This window comes from Balaenoptera physalus (genome assembly GCF_965194825.1).
Source record: "Balaenoptera physalus genome assembly, chromosome: 13".
Classification (NCBI taxonomy): Eukaryota; Metazoa; Chordata; class Mammalia; order Artiodactyla; family Balaenopteridae; genus Balaenoptera; species Balaenoptera physalus.
The window spans coordinates 38761390-38788776 of NC_138892.1; the positions used below are offsets into that span (position 1 = coordinate 38761390).

A 27387-nucleotide genomic window follows, 5' to 3' on the forward strand; every position below is an offset into this window, starting at 1 on the left:
TTGTGGCTAGTGGGTTCTAGAGCACAGGCTCAGTAGTTGTGGTGCATGGGCTTAGTTGCTCTGCGGCATGTGGGATCTTCCCGGACCAGGGCTCGAACCCATGTCCCCTGCATTGGCAGGCGGATTCTTAACCACTGCACCACCAGGGAAGCCCAGCACAGCTTTCTTAAAGTGCTTATTTTTTCACTTAAAAAATCCAACTTGGAAGCAGCATGTTATATTGAGAAATTCTACATGTAATATAGGCATCTTAAATTTACCATGAAACTGAATTTTTTGCCTTAGTGATGCAGAAGCTAGAATAATGGATTTTATAATCCATGCTCAGTGATGTTTCAGTCAACAAATATGACCTGTTGTTAGTCTGAGTATCTAAAATCTATGCATTACTTTTTGGAAGAGCACAGCTTACTAAGAAATAAATGTGAGTGGAATTTGAGTCATCCATAGTTCTTATAATGAGTTTTGGGATTTTTATAGAACATGACCACAATGCCTATGGGTATGAGTCATGAAATGCCTGAATTGAACATGCTCACATTCAGAGAGAGAATTTTGACAACTCTGTTGACACGTCAATGCTTTCATTAGATGTTTTTAAATTGTAATATGTATTCTGGGTTGACCAGCATCTAAATTCCTTGATTATTGTTAAGTAGGTTTGCAGAAGAATTTTGGATTGCCATTCATCTCATGCCACCCAGAGATCTATTACACATCCGTGTGGACAGCCGCAGTGTTGTTTTTCCCATTTAAGAGGAAGACACTTTTCCCTCAGTGCCTGCTGACCGCCAACCCCACAACACATTTTTTTAAAACTCTAAAGCCCAAACATAAGACACCACTTTCTTCTTTATTTTCTTGTCTTCTTCTTGGATCATTTGGCTAGGGAGACAAAAAGGGGTACAGCTTGTTTGCTAAGAGATTTGGAGTTTGAGTTTAGGCTTAACTGAGTAGGAGGAAGGGGTCTTGTTGAGTGTGGAGTAGAAAAGGGCAGAAACTTTGAAGTAGGAGAGCAAGGAGCAGCAAGGTGCTGAAGATCTTGCCCAACTAGAGCAATGTGCCTTCCAGAAGACAGCTTTAACACCTCGAGTAAGCTGCAAGCTTGAGAGTTGAGCAGAATCAGTTAACAAAATTATAAAGAGTTTTGATTAAGTTAAACTCTGGAAAAGTTGTACTCATTTTTGCCCTTATTCATGCGCTTTCATATAATACTGTTTTATTTTCATCATAGCACTTATCACTACCTAAAATGTTTTTATTTACTTACTTATTTATTTATCATTTATTTGTTTATTAATCTGTTGTTTATAGTCTCTTTAGCCCTACTCTGTAAGCTCTGACAGTAGAGACCTTGACGTTTTTGTTCTGGACTGTATTCCCATTACCTAGAAAAGCATATGGCACTGAGAAGACCCTCAAGAAAACTTTACTAAATGAATTAAAGAATGCTTAAAGTCCCAAAAAATATTTCTGTCTTCTCTGTAAAGTCTTTCCTGATGAAGTAAGTCATTCCCTCTATACTCTGGAGTATATTTCATTCATCCATCCATTCATTCATTCATGTTTGTTCATTCCTTCGTTCACTCATGTATTCATTCCTGCAGCAATCATTCATTGAGTGAGTGGGGTATACTAAGAACTCTGAGAAGTAAGAATGCTATACGGTTGAATAAAACTTCCTGTAGTTACAGTCTAGAGAGGAGACAGGAAGTCCAGGGCTATAATAGAGATGTGCACAGGCTTTTATGAGCGTGCATAGGAAAGAGCTATTAATCCAACCTCGTAGGGGCAGGAAAGGCTTCCTAGAGAAGAGATCCTTTAAGCTGAGATCTGAAGAACAAGTAGAAGGGAGTCATATTTCACAAAGAAGAAACAGCATTTCCAAGGCTGAGAGGCTAAAATGGAACATGGTAGATGTTGAGAACTGCATTGTTCATCAGACAAATCCCAGCAAAGAGACAATACCCTGCATATAAGTACTCAGTAAACGTTTCCCCCAGTGGTTGTATGGTTTCTTCATTGAAAAACAGAATAATTATGGAAACTAAAAAATCATCCATAATGAGTTACTCTGTGCTTTCCTTGCCTTGATTTGAGATCAATACATTTCTGTCTCCTGCTGTATCAATACATGGCTGAAATAGCATTAATTCCTACACATATTCTATTTTAAATGTCTTAAAGGACAGACTTTATGTCTTCTTTGTGGGGCCATTACTGCACCACACTTCACAGTTTAGTGGCACAGAAACTCCTGTCGTGGGTGGCAGAAAGGACATGAGTACCAACCATTTCCCCATCCTATACCCTAACTACTGCGTGTCTAAAAGGAAATCATCCACCTCTATCTTAGGAGAAGGAAAACTGGTGCTTAATATCTATCAAGAAGCGTTCACTACTCTTTGGCAAAAACAAAAAACTCAATTATTCTTCAGTCTTCTGGGTCTTCAGTATATTCCATGCTAGTTAATACAGAATAACTTTGGAGGATTTCTTGGCAATTGTAATTCATGGCTGGCTTCTCTCTGTTCTTTATGATTTCTAGCCAACTCCCATCTGTTTTGTAGTTTCAGTAGGAACTTGTCACAAAAGAGATTCACTGCCCACCTAAGGTTCAAAGGAGTAGTACAAAAGCTGCAGAGATGTTTCACATCTTAATCTGTAAGAAAAATGCAAATGCTAGTACCCAGGGTACATATGAATCCTGTTAGAGTCAGAAAATGTGCGTTATTATTGAGGCAATGAAAAGACATCCAAAATAGATAGTTCAACAATTACTTCACTCTAAAACAAAACCACAAAACTCATATGGAATATAACAGGATCCTAAGGAGAGGGATTGCCGGGATAGGGTCAGCTGTAAACCTGCATGACATTTAGCATCCTACTTGAATGGCCATCTCAGCCCCACAGCCTTTAATCATTTCTAGTTCATCCCTTTTCTCCTTTTTCCTTATCATTCCTCCCTTTCCCTACAATGCACATACAAAATTAGGAATTTTAACACAATTTCATTTAGTTGACACCATTTAAAAATATGACAATTTTACATAAAAATTGAGATTCTTAGTTTCTCTTGAAAAAAGAAAATGGGCCTGCGTTCTTTCTTGGTGATAATTAGGTAGAGCTGACAATGTAAGCTCCCTGGAGTCTCTGTTTGCCCCAGTCCTCGCTAATCCCTTTATTCACACACAGACTCTTTCACATGTTTACATTATCTGTCTAGTTTCTGTAGGAGTTAGAGTTTTGTTTCTCTGATTTTCTGTTTTAGTGCCTGTATCTCTCATGTATCACTTAATGTCTGCTCTTGTAGTTCTGGATAAACAAGTCCATCCTCTTACTCAGCTGTTAGCTCTATAAGAGTTCTCTGATTCAATTTTGGGCCTGTAACAATGTTCTCTGATTCAAAGGGCCTATAACGATGTTCAGTGAATAGTTGATGAAAAAATGCAGTAGATGAGAAAGTGTCACAGAGTAAAGAAAGGACTGTTTAGGGCATTTGGCTCTTCTGTTAATGAACAATGTGATCTTCAGCAAGAGATACCTCCATCTGGGGTCTCAGTTTCTGTGTTCTTAAAAATAGGAAAGTTAGTTTTGATGACCGTTGCTTTCTCTTCACTCTAGAATTTTATGATTCTAGAGTTCTTTGAACCGGACTTTCCTCAATTTCTATAAATTTGCCAGCTGGGTCACGAAATCCCCACGCTCTTCCCCATTGAATATGAGTGGAAAATGATTCTGATTATAGTTTTGCAAAGGCAGACAAAAGAGCGTGTCAAGGAAAATAACACTTGGCACATTGTGAATGAGGTTTTAAACCAAATATTTTTGGACTGCGTTTATTCTTCGATGTGCCGTTATCTAAATCCTCCTTGCAGGACTCTCATTTCAGAAGTGATTTAGAGTTAATGATATGGTAGGAATCAAGCAACTCTGTCTTCCCAGTTATGCCACACAAAAGGGGAAAATACAGACACCAGAGAACTCATGATGAAGAATTTGCCGAGTCATGTGTTCCTTTATGTTCTACAGAGCAGAGAGAATTCTGTTGCCACTTGAAAAATAAATAATAATAATTGTAGTAAGTTCTTCTTTATTCCCAGCAGGGCTGTCAGAATCTGAGTAGTACTTTTTTGCAATCTTCCAACTGGGGATACAGGCTCCCTGATGTCTTTGCAAGGCTCAGAATCACATCGAGGTTTATTCTCTTTCCCCTGACTAGGGCTCAGACTGGATGTCTCAAGTAGAGGATGTGACTTACTCCTTCAAATGTATCACTACAGAAATATTAATTAACCATCGTGGAAAATTTTAATATAAATAAAAATTTATACTTTTATAAGTTTAGAAATGTTGGAATTAAAATCACCTAAAATATTGCCTTGTAGTTACTCTTAATAATTCCAAATATGAGCACACACACGTAATTTTGAAAAGGATATTTGTCATTTCATCCTCTAATATCTTTCCCCTTCCTGCCAGTACTCTGCTATCTGTGGAGAATCATGTCTACCTCCCTTGTGCGTACTGTTGGTGAGATGGCAAATTTGATGGTAGAGGGAAATATCATTTCCCAACTTTTATGTTTCTATATGGAGCAGTGTTTCTCAGCTTCAGCACCACTGACATTTTGAGCCTGAAAAATCTTTATTGTAGGAGCTTTCCTGTGCTTTGTAGGAAGATTAGCAGCATTCCTGGCCTTTGCCCACTAGATGCCAGTAACACCTCTCCAATTCTGACAACCAAAAATTTCTCCAGTTATTGCCACTGGGGCAAAATTGCCCTCAGTTGAGAACTAGCGGTATAGTGTGACTGTCCTACAATAAAATTCCAGGCCTCTTATGAGGGAGGAGTGACTTTGCTGTTTGGAGACTTTGAGGGAAGGGACTAAGCATGCATGGCCTGGCACCTTCTGGATTCCCTTTGGAATCTGTTTGCCTCCAGAGAATATATTATGGTCTGCTCTTCGGCTTCTGGTAATATAACTGGAGCTTGAAGTTGTGGTGGTGGTTTACTTAATCAAGTGTTCATTTTTTAAAAATCTAGCTAATAGTCAAATTTGTACCACCACGGCATGCTTTAAAGGTTACATAATTGACTTTAAACTGGCATGATTTAGGTGAGTGGCTTTAGAACTTAGGATTTTGTGAGTGCAAGCTCTGTGGTTATTTTGACCTTGACAGGTCATCACAACTTAAGGTGGCTTTATCCTCAGGCATATTGACTGTATCTCAGCAAAAATGGGCCATGATGGCCTTGGCAGATGTTGGCTGCTTGGGCTCTAGAATGCAAGCTGCTGTAGCTTGACTGTAAATAGTATTCTGTCATGGCACTGCAAAAGAGACAGAAAAATGCATTTGTTCTTTTTTGTACACCGATAGGGAGAGAAACATTTGCTGCATATGCTCTGTTTTTTCAGCCAGGCCTTCAGATTGGGACTTTGAACAGCAGAGGCCGTTGAGTTCCAAGTGAGCTACACTAATGAATTTCAGACTTTAAATTATTAGTGCCAGGCCTGAACAGACAGTGCTAGATCAGCTGCCTAAAATTCCATCCTTCGTTTTGTTGTCTTAAACTGCATTCCTGGCAGACGAAGAGCTAACATCTTCGATTAATGTTCCTTGTCTGCATGTTCCTGCATGTACACCCTCCACTACCATCACTACATGGTCTCAGAATGGCTGGGGCTTTGTTCATTACAGACGTTCTAACCTTAGTTTTAAATCTCACAGGCCCAAACTCTGATTTTATTTGTATTAGGTTGGTCAATTTTGGTAATTATGCAAAAAAGTAAAATTAGGTAGTTCCTTACCATAAAGAGAATATTCCTTCTTCTTGGTTGGAGGCAGGAAACAACCCAAAGAAACTTTGCAAAACTAAAGGTTATGATAGTAATTAAAGAGGCCTATACCTGGAGCAACATATTTCTTGGAATCACAGTTCCCAAGAAATCAAGAAATACTTTGGAAAAATAGGTTTCAGCCATACACTCAGAAAGGAGCAAGAGAAGATTACAAATAAATAAAGGAAAGCAAATAAGTAAACTTGAGGAAGAGAAAGCATTCTTTAATTTTAAGACCGTAGATGATATTCTAGACAGATATGATCTTCAAGGCTACAATAAACAGATATAAAAAAAGAAAAAGAAAATGCTTCCAGGTCTCATTTCTTTTCAAGAGAACATATAAAAGAAAGGAATTATTTCCATTATTCACAAAGAGTAACTAGGATCCAATAACATCTAATAGAGGAAGAGAAGTAAGATCTTAAGCAGCAGGTTAAAATGCTGCACAAAGAGCAGGATTCAGGAAATTCCTGACCTTGAATGGCACAGTTAGTTCAAGCAAAGCTGCACAAAGTGAGTACACCTGGAGTCCCCCGCCTTGAATAGCTGTCTCAAACAGTTTTAATATAGAGGATTTGGACCTATTGAGAAAATAAAACTAGGGACATTGACATAGAAGCTCAAGAATTACTTGGTAAACTTTCAAGGTGAGAGTTATTGTCAATAGGCCTGCATATATTGCCTCTGCCTCGAAGGGATATGATCCAGGGAGTTTTAACATCACGAATCCTAGGGAAGGCCCAGACGAGGTGAGACACTAAAGGAAGCTGGGCAGAACAAGAACAGAGTCCATGCCTGATCTGAATATTTGCCTGATAGAAGAACATCTCCTGGGTGAGATTATCTGACTTGGGGGAAGTAAAGGTGGACATAATTTGTTTGAATTATGGAAGCTTTTAGCAGCCCCTTAAACTTGATATTTCTGTCTAAAGCAGACACCAAGGAGACAAAATCTAGAGAAATATGTAAGAAAGATAAGTCTGAGCCAGAAAACAAAGATAGGAAAGGAAAGAACAAGACATTCAAATCTGGCCAACAGTGCTGGTTCCACCTGTCTAAACTAGGAAAGGGAGCACCTTAAGAATCAGGTTAACTGTAAAAGCTGGACTTAACTCTTCTAAGCAGAGTAGGAGAATATTAAAGGGAAATAAAATATAGCAGCTCTGTAAAAAAAATATGCACAAGGAAGATCTGGAACCCTCAAAAGCTTCAGGAAGACAGTGTCTTGGGGAGCACATAGCAGAGGTATTGGTCTTTATTGGACCCTGGGATACAAGCTTCAAAATTTCGAAAGCAGCATCAGTTCAGGAATCTGCTGAAGAAGATTCTGCAACTGAACCAATGTGGAGATCAGGTGAAAACCTTCCGAAGCATGCTGGTTTCACACGCCTAAAAAATAATACAATGAAAAGCAGTGGGAACAATCATTATGCTTGGGCCCAGGAGAAAGTGGAGGCTTTGTCATTTAGTGTAGAACCACAACATAAGAAGCGCAGATTCTAGTGGGAGATGAAAATAAAGAAGCTTTGAATATGCTGAGTAGAAACAAATTAGACCTGGTCACTGAGGATCCCACATTGCAAATTTTTAAACTTTGCACAGAAAAAGCAGTATTACTATGTGTCTAGGTAAGCATTTGCGAGGCTGATTAGGAAGGAAGAGTACTCCGGAGAGAGGGAATGGTGTCTTGTTCAAGACTAAGAGACATGAGATAAATGTCACAGTTGGAGGATTGCAGCTAGGTCAAGTGATGGAATGAGGCAATGGCCAGAAATGAAGTCAGAGACTAGACCTCATGTTAAAAATATATATATATCCTGATCCACAGTAGGTACTGAGTATATGTTAGAAGTGAATGTGAAACCAAACGACAAACAAGTTTTTTTACACAGTTTTAATAACGGAAATACTTCCTTCATTAGGAAGTGTCTTGGGAAAAGCAGCAGCAAGTAATATTCATGGTTAGATTGATAAAATTGAGCTGGGGAGGGAAGAGGTGCTACTGGAAGTGGCAAGTAAATACAATATGCTATATCCATTGTCTACTGCTGCAGAGCAATGTGCCCCCCAATGTAGTAGCTTAAAACCACAAAAGTTTATTATTTTCATGATTCTGCGGGTTGGTTGGATGGCTCTTCTGCTGGTCTCACTTGAGCTTCCTCATGGGGCTGCGTTCAGCTGGTGTGCTGCTTGGGGATTGTGCTTGGCTGGGGCAGCTGGAATGGCAGGGTCTTTCTCTCTATGTACTCTTTTATCTCAAGAAGCCTTGGTTGAGCTTCTTTACAGAGTCTTAGAGTTCCAAGTGTGGGAAGGGGACAGCTGCAAGACTTCATGGGTTCTAGGTTCAAGAACCTGTACAGTATCACTTGCACGACATTTTATTTGCCAAAGCAAGCCACAAGATCAGCCCACGGTTGATATGCAGCAAAATATTGTGGCCATATTTTTTCAGTCCACCCAATCAACTAAAAAACCTTTGACATTTTGTGGTCAAAATCAGTTGAGAACTGACCTCAAGTATCTGAATTAAAATCCACCGACCAGCCTATGATGTCATCCTCATTCCAGATTACTCCTAATCTTAGGTCTTGGGGTTCTATAAATGCTACTCACAGAGGGGCCATATATCATATGCGTTATTCTTCCCCTCCTGCACAATGTTTTGTTTTCCATAGAATTCATTTTTGTTTTCTTTTGTTCTTGTGTGAGTTTTTTGTACGTTTATATTAAGTTCATCTCCTCACTCATTCCCACGTTATTACTTCTCGATATATTTAAAAACAGAAGGTATTCTCCAGTTTTCTCTTCCTGAAGATATTTATTCTGGTGAATTCTGTCTTGCTCCAGTCTGATTGGCCAGATGAACAGCTGTCCCCTTGAGATTTCCCATTAGCCCATTCTTGTGTTTGCTTTCCCGTTTCATGGATTTTGTTTCGCTTGTTCTTTGTAAACTCCTTTCTACTAGTGAAATGCATCCTTTAGAAACTTTCTGAAAGAAGGTAAATTTTTTGAAGCCATGCATGTCTATTAAAAATGCCCTTTTTCTACCTTCACACTTAATTGAAAAAAGTCTAGACTGAAAATACTTTTGTACAGAATTGTGAAGGTATTGTTCTTCGGCCTTCCATCTTTCAGCATTGCTCCTAAGATGTTTATTGCCTTTCAGATCTTGATCGTATGTATAAATCTGTGTTCTCTTGGAAGGTTTCAGAATCTTCTCTTTGTCCTCGATCTTCTGAAACTGCATACTGATGTTATTTGATTTGGCCGAGTATTCACTCATTGTGCACCAATGGACTTAATTCAACCTGACGAACCCTGTTCTTTATTTCTGGGGAATATTTCGAATTTTTTTCATTATTCCTTTCCACCGCTTTCTTTATTCTTTCTTCGAATTCTTATTATTTGGATGTTAAAACACTTGGCCTGGTCCAATAAAATGTCTAATCTTTTCTATGCTATTTGCTCTGTCTTTTCTACTTTTTAGGAGGTATCTTTAATTTTATTGTTCAGTCCTTCTCTTGAATATTTCATATTTTATATTTCCATGACCTCTTTTGCTCTCCAAATATTCCTTTTGTAGGGTTATTTCTTATTTCATGATACAATAATTTCGAAGCATCACAAGGTGGAGCCTTTTGTCTGTTCTACTTACTACTGAATCCCTAGTGCCTGGCACATAGTAGGCCCTTAAATATTTGTTTAATGATTGTCCATGGAGATATTTTTATAGATTCTTGGAGGATTTTTTTTCTCTCTGCACAGTGTCTGTTTCCTCCAAAATTTTACTTTCTATTTATTATGTTTTCTTTCATTGTACATCTGCTTATTCTTGGTTGTCTACTCATGTTTAAAAGCTCACCTCTGAAAAGCTGATCAGAAGCTCTATATACACAAGAAGAACTTGTTGACGGTGGATTTCCTTATAGTATTAGTCAAATCGAATTTAAAATATTCAGTCCCAGTTTTTAGCACACATTTACTTAGATTTAACCACAGAATGTTCTAAATCATGTGGGATATATTTAAATTTCTAGTTTTAACATGTTCTATCATTTTTCTCATCTTCTGAATTCCTCTTAATCCTTACGGTAATAGTCTACACAGAGTAGGGTCACATCAAATCCTTTAACTCTTAATTTTACCATCCAAATACATTCATATAACTATCCAAAGATCTATATACAAGGATATACATTGCAGTGTTGTTTGTAAACACCCAAATGCTCATCAGTTTGGAAAGTGTAAAGTAAATAATGGTACAGTCATATAATGGAATACTGTACTGATTTTAAAAAGCATGAGGGAGACCTACAGTGCTGATACGGAAAGATGCCTGAATTTTGTTTTAAGCAAGGTATAAAACATAAAAATAAATAGGTGGTATTCCACTTGCATAAAAAATGAATAGGCACAGAATTTATTATCCCATTCCAGAAGTAAAGCCTGGGTTGTTGTAGGGGCTGAGGGAACCTCCTTTGGTAACTTATTCTAGGGATTAATAAAAATATATAAAAATAAAACCATCTCTTTTGTTTTATTTATATAAGACAAATTTTAAGTGATTTCTTTATATATTACTCACTGTATTTCAGGTACCCTTTTATGTACATGTATACTTCAGGTACTTTACATGTATTAACTTTAATTCTCACAACTAAATATAGACACCATTATTATCCCCATTTTTAGATGAGGATGCTGAGGCGCAGAGAAATTAGATAATTTGCATAAATTTATTATCTAAGATTTGAATCTACAAAATTCATGTCCAGGACCTATTCTTTGACCACTATATTATCCTATTTATTTAACCATTGAAAGTTGAGTTTTTTGCTACTTTCAGCCCAAAGCATTTCTAGCTGATAGATGGTTGGAAGGACCAACCTTTAAAATCACAGTTGATTATTACAAAGAAAATGAGTTTTTAAACCTTTTAATCAAACTGCTGTTTACTCTAATATGCACCATTACTCACATCTTCCTCTTTATTGGATTATAATTCCTATTGGTATTTCATTTTTATATCTGCATCCTTATAAAGACATAAATTCCAGACTTGCATTTCTCTCACCTGGTACTGAAAGCAGCCAAGGAATATTTGTAAACTTGAAATCTAAGAGGTAGATTTTCACCACAAGAAAAAAGAAAATGATAACTGTGTGAGGTGATAGATTGACAGATATGTTAATTATCTTGATTCTGGTGATCATTTCACAATGTATACATATATTAAAACATCAAGCAGTATACCTTAAATGTAAACAATTTTTATTGTCAATTTTACCTCAATAAACCTGAAAAAACCCTACATTTGTACTTACATACTTTTCCTGGATGTCTTCTTTTCTAGTAGCTAGAGATACAGTCAGCAAGCTGGCAGATTTATCATAGCATGAGCTCAGGCTAAACTCAGGAAATATATTCTTACCCATATCCTCCCCTTGCCCTCTAAATTATGCCAAATAGTTCCTTCTTAAAGCTTATGAAGTGCATTGTAATTAAATCATATTTATGTATTATGACTGGCATGCCAAAGTTATTTCATTCCTACAACGTCAGAGAAAATATAGAAGATTAGAATAATATATCCTTAAACTAGCCCAGTTCCCATTCTCATATTTTTAAAAATTATTTTATTGGGGGGGTGGTTGATTGTATTTTTATTTATTTTCCCTAGGAGCCCCTGGGAACCTTCCTATCTATGGCTCACTTTACCCTTCTGATAGACCCTAACTGGCCCTTTCCATAGCATTGTCTCCTACTGAGAGAAAACTATTCCAAAGGGTAGTGGACACTATCATTGTTGCTCTGCCCAGTCCCCTCACATCCCTTTGATTTCATCTCTGTGTTCATCTCCAGGTTCTGTGTGCCTTGTTTCCACACAAAGTGCTGACCCTGTCTAGAGCCACTTTCCCTGCAAGTGCAGAGAGCAGGAAGTTCCTAGGAGGTCACCAGCAGGGCCCTTAGGCCATGACTGACTTGATACTCAAATATGAAAGCCCAGATCCTTTGCCTACAGAGAGGACAAATTCTAAGACAGAATTTATATTCCAGAGATCCCAGTGAAATCAGGCTGTTGCTGGAGCTTTATCTGAAATCATATCCTTTCTTGGCTTCTTCCCCTTCCCTGTTCTGATTCTCTCACTCTCTTACCAGATTTTTCTGGGAACACTTCTTTAATAAACTACTTGCACACAGATCCCCATTTTGAGATCTACTTCTGAAGATGCCAACTTCTTAACCTAAGACATAAAAGAATAGATCTTCTTCAGGTTTTTATAGTGTAAGAGTCTCCCCAAACTCAGCCCTCACCCACGTGTCTATGTTCTTGTATGGGCTAGATCTGTTTACTTTAGTAGGTTTTTTCTCCCTATCAACCTAATTCATACTACTGTGGTATATGTGTGTGTTTGTTTCTTTTTCTTGAAATTTATCTCTAAGATTCAGGGTTCTTCTGGCTACTGAATGTGTCCTGTACCCCACAGCCTCCTGAGAACTATGTTCCTTGCTATCAGTTCTTTCTCAAGAGTTCAGGTTGATTCCCAAATATGTATTTTGAGATCTTAAATAATTTTATACATACATACACATATAAGTACATATACATTAAAATATCTATTTGGTAGGACAAAGTCTTAAACTTTTACTCTTTCAGCCTTACTGCTCCTAGGTTATTGTTTCTAATTATGGGGCTTGCTGCATCAGAATGACCTGAGTCGGGATGATTTTTGCTGTTACTCTCATGGAAATTATTTTTACATCATGATTCATTATACACATAGATACCTACACATTCCTACACACATGTTGTACACACACATGTATAACTGAAATAGCATTTTAAAGAAATGATACTTACTCTTACGACATATAATATGATCTGATATTTTGCATTGTACTTCATATTTTTATTCCACTTAAAATAAATTAACTTTAAAACGTATCCCTTTTTTTCAAACTTGTGCTTCTATTTATTTTGCCCATATAATTTTTTTTTAAAATTATTATTTATTTATTTTTATTTATTTATTTATCTTTGGCTGTGTTGTGTCTTCGTTTCTGTGCGAAGGCTTTCTCTAGTTGCGGCAAGCGGGGGCCACTCTTCATCGCGGTGCACGGGCCTCTCACTATCGCGGCCTCTCGTTGCGGAGCACAGGCTCCAGACGCACAGGCTCAGTAGTTGTGGCTCACGGGCCCAGTTGCTCCGCGGCATGCGGGATCCTCCCAGACCAGGGCTCGAACCCGTGTCCCCTGCATTGGCAGGCAGACTCTCAACCACTGCGCCACCAGGGAAGCCCTTGCCCATATAATCTTAATACATTATAATTTTTATGACTCAAGGTCTTTTATTAATCTCACTGATATAATTTCCTGCAACAAAGGTAGATATAAAATTTAAATTTAAAAAATGAAACTTCCTCTGACTATAAAATCCTAAGTGTTAAAAAATTTCTTTGGGATTAAGTTGTGATTTTATAATTAGTAGTAGTACATAATTGATCAAAATAACTAATGTTTAGTTTTGATAATTCTTAAACATAAAAAGCAAAATTATATTGGAAATATCCGTTAATGAAATACTTTATTTTTTGAGGCAGTCCTCCTTGTCAATTCATGTATCAAAGAATGACTGTTACTAATCGCTAAAGTAAAACAGGGTTCAGATCCACTTTTTCATAAAAATAAGCACTAAGAAATCTTATTCACATAAGTAAGTATGAACGGAAGAAGATAGCTGTCTAATAACTAATGTCATTTAGTTCATTGAATTGTTTCTGAGTTATATATCAAAATCACATAGGGTTCTACAATAAAACACTATTTTTAATGACCTATTAGTAAATACCTTGAGTAGGTCCTCCATTAAATAAGTAAAAGGGGATGATTAGAAAATACTTGTCATCAAAAGGTTATGTTAGTCAGTCATTACAGCCATTCACCTTCCTAATACATAACACCAATATTTAAATTTGTTCCATTGTTTGGCATCCTGGTGATTTTTACACCTGGGGTCAATGTACCCTAGTAAGGTTCAGGATGGGTGAGAGGATTATCTTTGACTCATAAAATGGAAGAAAGATTGTTTGAGAGGGGAGATGGAGAAGAACACATAAGCAACTTGCTGAGATGTGTTCTCACGCACACCAATTTTAAGCAAGTGTGCAGATGGGAACTGAGCACCTGAAACTCTATGCCTTTGAAATATCTTGGAAAGTCTTTGTATGCTTTGAGATATATAAGTAACTCAGTCAGAAGACTTCTGCCCTAGGGTTTATATATTTAGGAATGAAATTGTTTTGTCACAGCTATGTACATGATTAAAATTATTAGTTAAGGGACAAGTGATTATCAAATATTTGTTCTAATTTACACTCCCAGCAGCAGCATTTAAGAGCTCCCATAAGTCCACATCCTTACCAACACCTGGGATTGTCGGCTTTTTCAACATTTGCCAATCTGCTATGCATAAAATGAGAGCCAATTATAGTTTCATTTTGTATTTCCTTGATTACAAATTAAGTCGAGCAACTTTCTATATGTTTATCGGCCATTCAAGTTTCCAGTTTCCTTTTTTATGATTTTCTGGGTTATATATTTTGCCCAGTTTTTAACTGTCTTTTTCATTATTTATTTAAATATTTTAATATACATATGTACACCTATATACTATATATGTATATTAGATACAATCCTTTGTTGGTTGATATGTTGTAAAACCTTCTTATTTGTGGCTTATATTTTCACTTTTTTATTATGTTTTTTGGTGAACAATACTTAAAATTTTAATGTAGAAGAATTTATCATTTTTTTCTTTTCGTGTTTTGTGGTGTGTCTTATGTTAGAAATCCACCTGAACATCATAAAGATATTCTTCTATATGTTCTTGTAAAAGTTTTGCTTTTCACATTTACATTCTGCCTAAAAGTCTCCCTCCCTCCCTCCCTCCCTCCCTTCCTTCTTTCCTTCCTTCCTTCCTCCCTCCCTTCCTCCCTCCCTCCTTCCCTTCCTCTCTCTCTTTCTTTTTTTCTTAGGATAATAAAATGTCCAGCCACAATTTGTTGAAGAGCCATAATTTCACCACTGAATTTCAAATAACCACCACTGTAATTCATAAAGTGTCCACATATGGGTGGGTCTGTTTATTTGGGGGCTCTCTATCCTCTTCCTCTGCCCCACTGCTCTATTTGTCCCTGAATCAGTATCAAACTGCCTAATTACTATAACTTTTATAGTAAATATTAATATTAGGTGGAGCAAGTACCCCACCTTTGGTGTCTTCAATTGTATCCTGGTCATTCAACATAAATGTTAGAGTTATCTCATCATATTCCCCAATGAAATTATACTGGATTTAAAGATTAAATTTGATGAAAATGGACATGAGTAAAATATCACATTCCCCTATTTATGGATATAGTATATCTTTCTTTTTATTCAGATATTTATGAATGTTTTTCAATAAAGTTTTTCAAATTTCTCCCAAGAAATAAGAAATTTTCAGATATTGATCTTACAGTTAGCCATCTGCCTGAACTCTTATTAGCTCTAGTAATTTGTATAATATTTAAGTTTTATACACAGCCATCATATCTATGCAAATAAAGGACAGGTGGATGACTTCCAAAGTTTTTCCATGTTAGAGCTGAAACCAGAAGTCCAACTCTTTTTCTTAGAGTCCTGTCATTCCCCTGCCACCCATTTTATAAGGTATTATGGAGCACAAGCTTTGGTAATAAATAACCCCATCTTCACTCCCCCAATCAAATCAAGATCAACTGACACTGTTACTTGCCAGAAAACTAAACATACAACAGCAACCGCATGTATTATATTTGGACCATTGGCTTCCATACAACGCTTTACTAATTTTCTCAGACTTGTCAGACTGCGCTTTCCCAGCCTCCTTCACCAATTTGTCTTCCTTTCCCTGATTCATTTAAATATTGGCAGTCTTAAGGATCCTTCTTAATCATCTTCTCTTCATTCTACACTCCTTCCAATATGTTCATCACTTCAAAGAATATTTAGCTAATTTAAAATCTGAAAATTTTACTTCCATCCCAGTCCTTTTTTTAAACTTCAAACATATATATCCAATTGCCTCTCATCATTTACATTTGAATTTTTAAGAAACATCTCAGTAAATATTTTTGGTTGATAGAGTGATGAAAGGGTCTTGTGCGCTTCCTTTTCCTACAATGTCATTAATCAGTGAGCTCAGTAACTAGTGCTTGAAGATCATTGTCAGAGTCAGATTGAAGCTTAAAGGCAAAAAATGTCTGTTTCTTTCCTCCACATGTGATTGTAAACCTCTTGAAATTAGGTACCACAATTTGTTTATTTTGGAAGGGCTCATAAAATATTTTTTTAACACTTGAATAGTGTTAACCTGTTAGAAAAAAGTGACCAGAATAGCTAATTCTTCCTTTGAACTTATTTTACATGTGTTTATTGATGATGTGCACAGCTCAAGTAGCACTGACATAGCATTTATGTTGACCTTAAAATTAAGAATTGATGAGATGGGATGGAGATGATGAAGAGGAGGAGGTCAGAACTGGGAAAGGTGGAAGGAAAAAAAAGGATAAAATGCAGATTCTTTAGCTGAGATATAATTAGGTTTACTCTGCCTTCTTTTGAATGTGAATAATCTAACTATAGGAAAAAAGAAAGTGGTTCTGTCATACATCTTGGGCTTGAATGCTAGTCTAACATTTGAGTAAAGTTCTTAATCTAACCTCACATGGTTTCATAATCTGTAAAATAATGCATGTAGAGGAATGATTTCAGTGACTGTCCTTAAGTAAATTCTCAGTAAATACCTGATATTAAAACAAGGCAGTGAATTAAAGTCCTTTAGGAGGTAGGACATAAATAGATGTCAGGAGTTGAGGAGCTCCAATTGGCCACTCATTACTTAAACTGATTGAACACCAATTTAGAATTATTCAATCAGACTTTTGCTTTCAGGTGAATGACTTTTTTTCTTCACTTTACTTACATTTACCAGTTTACTATAAAGCAAACAACTCAAGAACAGACAAAGGAAAGAGATGCATAGGTTAAGGTATGGGACGAGGGGACGCACAGCTTTCAAGCCCTCTTCAGGCACCCTACCTCGCCTCCCAGTACCTCCGCGTATTCACTGACCTCTCTCTAAATCACATTTTTTTCTCAGGTGAAGGGTTTTTAACATTTTCCAACCGACTTCTTAAAGGAACAGAACACTTCTTTAGTGCTTACCTGGGTTACAAAATCAGAAGATTAAAGAAATAACAGTTTTCTTTGACGGCACCAAAGGTTTTTCACCAGACTGATGCATCCTGAGCTTTAGATTTTGTGCACACTCCACTGAATTAACCTGAACAGTTTGAAAAGAAAGAACATCTTCTAAAAACAAACAAGAAAACTACCTTTAAAATTCTGTCTACTCTGCATAGCAATTATGAAATCAGTTTAATATTCCAAATGATGTACTATTCGACAAAATCTGCCCAAAATGTAAACTTTCATGTTACTCTGGTTTCTCCAAGAACATTTTTTCCCTAGTAAACACTGCAAAATGTACAATGAGGGCCCTGAGTAACTAATACCTGAAATTGGCTTTATATATTATTTGTTGCCTGATTTTCATCGTGGTAGGGTTGCTTCTCACCCTACAAAAACCTAAGCTCCTCACGGGCGGCCCTGTATTGCCTGATTCTTCTATGCCTCCACATAAGTTCTCTGCACACTGATGACTCAATAAAGACCTGACAACTGGTTATATTTTAAGTCCATATATTCCAAACAAAGGCATAAAGAGGGTGAATTCTGATTGAACTAGCGGAGCCTTCTAAAGAAGGAACATTTGGGAAATATATTTGTGAAGAGGCACTGAAAGTTACCTCCTTCTAAAAGGGCAAAAGAAAAACCCTGAAGCCAGTTGCATATCAGAAATGGCATCCATTAATCTCTTTGCCAAGCAGCATAAAGCAAAGAGGCCTTTGAAAGCAGTTGCCCTTAAGAATGGAGTCATGGTTTAATGTGTTTGGTTTGGAGCACCTTGCTTTTAGAAGCCAGCACCTGCAGCAGACTGACAGAGTCACTGCTTCTGGTAGCAGATTGGGTAATGATGCTGATGGCATTTATGGTCCAACATTTCGAGAATTAATTTACAATGGAAATAGTTCTTAGTGCAATGAATACATCACTGCAGTGAAAGATTGACTCCCAGTTTATCAGCTATAAACTATGCAGCTCAGCTTAAGTCCTTTAGAAGGCAAGCATTACAGACATTACTCACAGCTATTTGGGGTTCATAATTCACTGAGAGAATATTTGAAATATGAAGGTATATGCCACTATAATAAAAATCAAGAGTAAAAACCTAGAAAGGGATTTGGAGGGGGAGAAGAACAATAAAGAAATGTGTTCCAGGTGCCTCTGTGTCTCTTCCCTCCTCTGGTCAGATTTCCTATGGAAGCCATGCAATTTCATCCCTGATAATCCCCTATATTTTACGTCAGGAAGTTCCCATGAAAACATTTTCTTCTTTCAGCTTCTCTTCTTTATCACCAACTTATAGCCAGCCCATCATTTTTATTAGAAAATTTTCTGTAAATCTGTTAGGAAAAGTAACAAAGTATGCATCTTCATTTTATTTTGTGGATTTTATTAAAGAATTACAAGTCCCTCATTTCCAGTCTTCAGAAAAGACTAGTATTTTCCTAGGACTTCTGGAATATTCTCCAGATGACTCTGACCACCTGTTTTTTTCAGGGAGAGATGGCTCTGTCTACCGAAAGTAAAAAATACGAGGGATATACTGGTAATAAACATACATCTAAATGTTGATTAAATTATTGGCTATAGGAATGAGACTTGTCTTATAATTGTAAAAACTAATACAAATTATGCAAAGGGATTAACATAAGCTATTATACTGCAGTAAGCTACAACTAATAATTGCATTTAAAGGCTAATTATTGAGAAGCAGAGATACTGGAGTTGTAATTATTAGCACCTATTCTTGGCCCTGAAATAGACTTGGGATGAGCTTTTAGATTGAAATCATTATTTTTCTGTGTTTTTAAATTAGCATAGTCTTTCTCAAAGAAGATGTCTGGAGTATAAATAATATGTGGGGGCTTCCCTGGTGGCGCAGTGGTTGGGGGTCTGCCTGCCAATGCAGGGGACACGGGTTCGAGCCCTGGTCTGGGAAGATCCCACATGCCACGGAGCAACTAGGCCCGTGAGCCACAATTACTGAGCCTGCGCGTCTGGAGCCTGTGCTCCGCAACAAGAGAGGCCGCGACAGTGAGAGGCCCACGCACCGCGATGAAGAGTGACCCCCGCTCGCCACAACTAGAGAAAGCCCTCGCACAGAAACGAAGACCCAACACAGGCAAAAATTTAAAAAAAAAAAAAAAAAAAAATTCTCATTATAAGAAAAAAATAATAATATGTGGGGAGGGACAATTTTATAGGGGGTGGTCTGAATGATCACAGGGGCAGTAGGGAAAGACATATACTCCAGTTAGCCTTTGCAAAGCCTTTTGTCAGAGTTCTGTATGAGCTTAATGGGTTTTTAGTAAGTCTGGTAGTATCCCTCATATACACCTTCCTTCTCTCCCAACCCATCCCAACCCTTTCTTCTTTTGGTCATATCTAATGAGAGTAGATGTATCCGTGTGCAAACAGCACATGAAACATTAGGGCTGCTTTCAAAAGTCAACTAACTCTCTAAAGAGGAAATTACAGGTTGGATAATGTTGATATAAGAAGAGTTTGTATAAGTTGTGCACTGTTTTGTTTTCTTTATTAAAGTGTCCATTTAGAAAACTTGGAAAAAACTAAAGAGGAAAAAATAATGAAGCAATTAAATGTATAGTTCCCTCATCAAAACACACTGTCATTCTTTGTGCATTAATACATAGGAATATGTAGTACAAGTACTGCGTGGAGGAGTTTGCAAAATTCTATAAAATGTCATTACTTTTGACTGAACATTTACTGGGCGCTAATACATAAAATAATTGAAAAAATACCACCCATAAAAATAGAAGTCTTTTATATAGCTTACCAGCAAGTGATATGGCTCAGTGAGTAAAGCTAGGATGGGCATACCGGAGATACTCAACCCTTTGTCAATGTTCCCAAGTGCCACAGTAAATATAACACATGAAACTTAATAGCCATGATTTTAGGAATTAACCTCCGGAGAGGATTATACTAATAATTAGAATCCTATGTATTTTAGTTTCAGTGAGCTTTAAGTCTTGCCGCTCTACTTTTGTTATATATTGATTTTAAAAGGAATGATTTTGCCTACCATACTCGAGTAAGGATTAAAAATGATATTCTCACATATGGTGAAATAGCCATATTAACCTAGATAGATTGAAGAGCATATGGTTGTAATATGACTGTAGATCACTTACACCAATCACTGGTATATGATTTCAGTATAGAACTCAGATATTTTTCTCTAAGGATTATTAAGAACTAGTTTTTGTAGCACTTTTGTATTATATGCTCACATACATTTGTTCATATTTCAGAATTTCATTTATATTGTGAAAACATTTTAAAGTTATATCTTTAGTTATTCATTCAAAGAATGAAGGCCAAAGTTTAGAAAGGAGATGGAATGGAGAAGATATAGTCTCTGGAGTTGAAGATAAGATTTTATTAGAACTTGTACATTAACCAAAATAAAAGGAACAATGATTTTAAGTAATTTATTTAAATAACTTTAATATTACAGCATTATATAACTTCCTATTTAAACAGTAATATCTGTTTGAACATTCTAGAGTTTGTCAAACTGAGCTGGAAACAATTCATCTTGGAATTTTGATTAAGTATTTATTGCTAGGCAGAAAAAAAAGGAAAAAACATTAGTATGCTTATCTTTTCTCTAGTTTCACCTAAATATAACTTCTGGCTATGGTATTTAATCTATCACTACTGCTGTAATGTCTTAAGTTAAACCAAACAACCTCTTGGGTCAACAACTTGTCAGATCCCTAGGTTAACAATAATTTAGTGTATTAGGTAATAATTCTCAAAATCCCCTCCCTGGCATTTTGTATGAATTTTGCTGACCATTAATAGGCAAGATAATTTTCTCCAGGTATGGTGTGTGTTCTATGTACTAAGAATTGATTTCAGAGCTTGATACACATATATATAACTAACCCTAAAAATAGCTTGTGGCAATGGGTATTAAGAACTCTGTTATGACTGAGGAAAATAAAGCACAGAGAGGGAAAGTAGTTTGATCAACTTATAAGCTGGGAACTTGTGACTTGACCAAGGTCACTCTTACTTCACAGGTCATTCCCTTAACTACCATACACATAGCTTTCTACATTCTTTATGTTGGATCAGAAAACCACAAAAGTCTCCATGTGATAGTACTAAAGAACTCTTGAGCTGTTGAATCACCTCTTGAATTCAGTTGGTTATACTAACATGACTTTCGTGGTCATTAAGTATACTAGAGACTTTATACCAGTACAGGACATTTAACCTTTCTGCCGGGCCAGAAGTCTAATTTGAGCAGTTTTACTTTGATGCTCTATTTTTGATTGGTTAAGCCATTCATCCTGTTTGACATTGTTGTGTGGTGTTGCTATGCTTACTTTAACCAGCTGTCACATTCCAGCCCAGAGGTGGGTGAAATGATTTGTGTTTATATGTAATTCTGAAAGGCTTTTAGATGCTTTGAGTTGGCAGTATGTCAATATAAAAGACATTTATCCATCCAGCATAGCAAGCCTGAGAGACTTTCAAAATTCTTCATGTAACTTTATAAAAATTTCTTTCTGCCATTCAAATGTTGGCAGACTGTTCTTATGCAATTATTTCTAGCGCTATTATTAAGCCTGTGACTGTAAAGAGATGTCTTTGTAGCAGATACTCATTTCTTCATGTTGAATTGGTTCTAAATTTGTATGAGACTATTCATATCATATATCCTGTCTTTCTGAAAGAGATTATAACACTTAAAGCAGGATAGTTGTTCTGAGCTACAATTAGATATGGGAAGAAGTTTGAATTCCTCCAGTAGAGTTTCTGCACAAGTATACAGATTGATATAAGAATATAGAAATTTAATGAGCATTTATTTTATACCCTTTATATGCCTGAAGCAAGTCCAGGTGCTAGGGGTACATAGAACAGTTCTGCATTGAGGGAACTAATAATGCAGCAGCAAAAAAACAAAAAAAAAACAAAAAAAAACAAACCCACATACTTTTAGTATTCTTTAGCCACAAACTCATAATCCTTCCAAAAAGTATTGACAGCTTAAATCAGTGGAGTTGTGGGTTTAGTTATTCAGGAAATCATCTCAATTTTTTGTCACTTTCCTGTGTAGAAAGCTTATCTTCCAAAATAGTATTATCCCTATTCACAAAATGTAAAGCCACCCAAGTGATTCAAAAAGTAATTTTAAAAATCAGTAATTTCTTCAAGAAAGAAAAAAAGGCCAACCCCATATCAATCAATCTCTTTATCATCATTCACACAAAACACCCAGTTAACCAGTTGCTTTACTCAAACTTTCACTTACAACAGGTCAGGTTAGCATTTGGATATAGAATAAATATGATTAAAAGGCATTATCTTCAATGATAAATTAATATCCTTATTTTCAAGTTATATTTACTTGGAGACAGTTTTTCAAAGAACAAAGGTATGTTTCTATTACCATCATTACTTAGTTACAGCAGTATGATTTTATCAAAATTGGGATTTTAAAAATACATTATTATATGTAATATAGTTACTTAGGAGGATAATTTGCTTTTCGTGAACTGAATATGATATTACAGTGCTTCGTTTTTATATCTCATTTTAACTGTGCGCAGAAGGAAAGTGTTAACATTTAATTGTCTGCGAAATATTTTCAAGGAGTTAGCTTTGATGTGAAAAAATAATAGTTACTTAGGGAACTGTAATGCTATAAGCTTGAGACACCCAACCCAATGAAAATTCTTTGAATAAAAAAGAGAGCAGCCACAACAAATAGTATTTAAAATGCGTCTCTGATCATATGAAGCTTTCACTTTCTTCATTATTTACTAGTTCTCATGTATTTCAATGTTCACCTGTCTAGTATACCACCATTACTATTTTAGTGATTCATCAGCATTGGCAACCTAACCATTCCCTAAAAAAAAAAGCAAGGAATAGCAATTGGTACATGCTCAAGCTGAGTTAACTCAATGCTGTTTATCTGGATGTAAAGTAAGAAAGGCAGTCAATCAGTTAAAAGTTTTAAATGTTTGATGGTGTTGTATCATGTAACCTTACCATCTGGATGACTGGATTTTAGTCTTTATATCCAGATGTCTGGCATCATGCAGACACAACCTCAGTGGTTCAATCAGTCAACAACTTTCATTGAGAGCCCCCTTTGCCTAGACAACTCAGCAAGGGCTAAAGGAAATGTCACCTCATGCATAGGCTATTACAGTATCCTCTTAATTAGTTCTCTTAACTTTACTCTCTCTCCATTCCAAACAACCAGGATACCAAAACATCATTTTCAAGATCTAAGTTAAATACTTGCTCAAGAGCCTTGCCTTGCCTCAGGTTTTCACTGAACTCTAGTTGCTTCATAGATCTGTAACAGAAGAGTTTACAGAAACTCTGCTTTTAAATTAATCATGTTATTTACCTCTCTGTGTGTAAGCCCTTCTTCAGCTGTAGCCTGGAGTGGGTAATACTCAACTCTGTGAGCTGTTTTTATGCTTAGCTATACATTATGCATATCAGACTTCAAAAACTGTTCCGGGATCATAGTAGTCACTCCATGAATGGAGGTAATTATTTTTATCTACTCATGATCAACATCAATAAGGCATGTAAAACTCAGTTTCTGGTATAAAAGAAAGTGATGAATTAATGTCCCTTCTTAAACTTCATTTAGAGTCAACATTTACTTTACCCTAAAATCTCATTGATTATAAGATGTCCAATTTGCAACTTTTTTGAGGAGAAAAGCCATCCTATTCCATTAATGTAGGCAAAGACTATAAAACTCAGACTGATTTCATAAATTACAGAGTGGAAAATTATGCTTATTGAGGAAATACACTATTGTTTCTACTGCTATTACTACTATTATTTTAACAATTCCTTTTTGCATTATGATCCAGACAAACTAAATTAATTGTTTTGAGGGAAAAGGAGGAATCAAAAATGATTCTAAAATTTCTGGCATGCATACTTATGCATGTGGTGCCACAAAATGAAATACGATATGTAGGAGTAAAAGACAAGTTAAATTTTGTCCATGTTGAGATTGCCATCAAGGGGGAAAGAGTCCATTGATCACTGAGTATATGAATGGCCTTCTGAAGAAAAATCCGCAGATTAATATTTGGAGAATGTTTTACTGTGATTCTTTTAGTTACAAATCCACTCAGGGTAGCTCATATATGACTCCCATGAAAAGTAATAAGGGAATCACTTGAGCCAATGGTCACTAAACCAAGAGGACTTCTTTGGAATCAAGATAATTCCAAAGATCCCCACATCAAGCGTTCATGAGTCTTCATCCTAAATCTCAATCATTGTACTTTCTTTTATTATCATTGTATGAGTATTTGTTATGGACTAGGCACTAAGCTAAGCATTTTGTATGCCTTATGTCATGCAACTCTCACAAAAAGTCGTGTGAGTTATTGTTATTATCCACATTTATAAGTGAAAAAACAGCTTCTTAGAATCTAAGTAATTTACCCAAGTACCCTCAGCTAATTAGTGGTAAATTAGTGGTCAACTTCAACTCTTATCCAGGGACCTATATGTACTACAGATAGTGGGTGCTGTGTTCTCTTCTGCCTCTGAATCCACTCTATTCCACTACCAATTGGCTTTTTGGTTTACTTAACTCATGTTCTCCCATAATTTCAGCCTGTGTATGGCCTATCATAAACTCTCCAGTCCCATCAACATCAAGACCTTTCAATTTAGTTCCCACTATTAAATGGTGATTTAATTTCTCTATTTTTCAGTCTGACTCCTGATAATAAGAATCTGTTTATCTCAATGCAATATTGAAATCAAGCTATGCATGTCATAAATGTTGTTCAGTCTGTTGATTGGTTGCCCTCACATCAGATACCCATCCCTAACTGATTAAGTGTTACTAAAAAGGCCAGCCAAGCCAATCAAAGGATGCATGTGGGGCAGCTTCCCTTAGGAAAGGTAAGACTGAAGCAATAGTAGAAACATCTCTACATAGGAGATAGGTGGGAGTTGAAGCTATGGAAGTGGGAAAGGCCCACAGTAGACCAAAAAGAAAAGAGGACACACAACAGAACCCGAAAAAATAAATATAGGAAGATTGGCCAGAATAAGAGAGGTCAGTATAAGAAATTAACAGAAAACAGAAAATTAAGAGAAAAGTAGAAAATAGTATCAAGGAATTCTGTGAATAAGAAAGTTTGAAAATTAAGGGTGCACTCCACAACAAAAGCTTCAGCAATATCAATTCTCATATAGTTCAGGGTTGAGCAAGAACAGGTCCTTGCTCTCAAGGTGGAGGAAACAAATGTTAGTAATCACACTAATTAATGCACAATTGCAATTCTGAGACATGCTACAGAGAAGAGGTATATGGTATTTTGAAATCGTAGAATACGAGGACTTGATACTGTGAAAGAGTTCAGGAAAATCTTGCCTTAGAATTGATGCCTGAATTGAGGTCTGAAAGGAGTGGGAATGGAGTAGGAGAAGTGGAGGAGGGAAGAGCGTTGCAGACAGAGAGAATGTGTAAAGCTCCTTTGCTAAGAGGGAATGTCGTGACTGATAGAAGTCTCTCATGTGGCTGGAGTGGAGAGAACAAGGACTTGACCAGAAAGAGGTACTGCTAGAGAGGTAGATAGGAGGTAGACACGCAGAAGCTTGACGGTCACATTAAGGAGCTTGTTCTGTCGATACCCTACGTGCAATAAGCTGGGAGGGAAAATGGGGTGATTGACACGACGAGATGAATATTCTGAAATGATTGCTCTGGCTGCAATAAATAGGAAAGATCAAAGAATGACATTATGCAAGATTTTTCTGTTTCAGTTAACAAAGTTCCCACTATTACTGGTTTAAGAAAAAAGATCTTTGTTGGCTCCAAACTTGTAAAGCATGGCCAAGAGCAGATATTCAGGCATTTTGGAATCCAGATACTTAATGGTATTTTCAGGGATATATCACTCTGTGTCACAGATCTGATTTCTACTGTGTTGGCTTTATTTTCAGGCAGGATCTCCTCTCCCGGGGATGACATGGCAGCTGGCAGCCTAGAGTAAAAAAATCTCTTACATTAGAACCCCAGCAGAAAGAGAACTTTTTCCCTACAGTTCCAGCAAATATCCCAGGACCGACACTTATTGAACAACTTGGTCACACTCCCATCCATGAAACAATCATGTGGCCAAGGAAGAGGACACACTCATGGTCAGGCTCATTTCTGGAGGTACTCTCAATCCCACCTGAACCACATGGCCTGAGAAGAGGAAAGGGACAGTCCCCAAAGACAAACGTGGATGCTGTCTCTAGAAATGGGAGGCCCAGAGAAGTTATGGGGGAACAGGTTAAGAAGGTCTTATAATATTCCTGGATAGAGAGAACCATTGTTTGGATTGAGAGGTATTTAAGGAGAATAAATTTGTAGGATTTTGTAATGAATTAGACAAGAGGTAAGAGAGATTGAAATATCAGGAGTATGTCCCAGGTTTCATGTTTATATAACTGGTGATATCATTCACTGAGAGAGTCAACACTGAAAGGGTGCCAGGTTAAGAGGTAGGGAGAGAGGCAGAACAGCATGAACCTAACTTGGAATGTGTTTACTTGGAGGTACCACTGAGACATTCAAGAGATGATAGGAATCTAAAGATCAGTTGGATATACAGGTCTGAAGATCAGGGAAGACATCAGGGCTGGAGGACAAGTTTGCCCAGGGCTGGAACACTCTGTTTTGAAGGTTGTAATGACCATGGATAGTGATAGAGGCAGAGCCAGATTACCGTCAGTGGAATCAGTGAAAGGTAAAGAAATAGAGACTGCAAGTATATACTAGTCATTATGGTAGATTAACTATGGCCACAGATTCATTACTATTTCTTCCACTGAAAAGTGGAGTTTAGTTTGCTTCTCAGTGATTCTGGATTGACTTTAGTAACTTGCTTGACCAGAAAAGTGCAATAGACACAATGTTCTGGGACTTTTCATGCTATATCATAAGGAGACTTGTGATTTCCACCTGAGCCTCCTGGAATATGTGCTGTGAAAAGGCCCAAATAGCCAGCCCAAACAGAGTGTTCTTGGGAAAATTATTAAACTCCTTAAGCCTCTACTTCTTTATTTGCATAATAATGCAAACTCAATTTTTAGTTGCTGGTTTATCATTAGTGTTCACTCAATCTGTAATGAAGTGAATTAAGTAGCATAAAAGGAGATAAGAGTTGGCTTGTTTTTCCCTTTACTAAGGATTATTTCTATAAGATTTTAAGACTATAACAATTTTAGTGGTAACTGTT

General features: G+C 36.7%; 2 protein-coding genes across 4 annotated transcripts in view; one reads left to right on the forward strand and one right to left on the reverse strand.

Annotated features, from left to right (window-relative positions):
• The window catches only part of LIN7A (lin-7 homolog A, crumbs cell polarity complex component), a 318473-nt gene that overhangs the window by 237968 nt on the left and 53118 nt on the right, over positions 1-27387 (forward strand). The window lies entirely within an intron of this gene.
• MYF5 (myogenic factor 5) overlaps positions 1-27387 on the reverse strand; it is a 39852-nt gene continuing 12465 nt past the window's right edge. Inside the window, exon 3 of the mRNA XM_082419101.1 lies at positions 1-27387. This exon is cut by the window's right edge and continues 3426 nt beyond it. The gene's annotated coding sequence lies outside the window, so the exon portion shown is untranslated.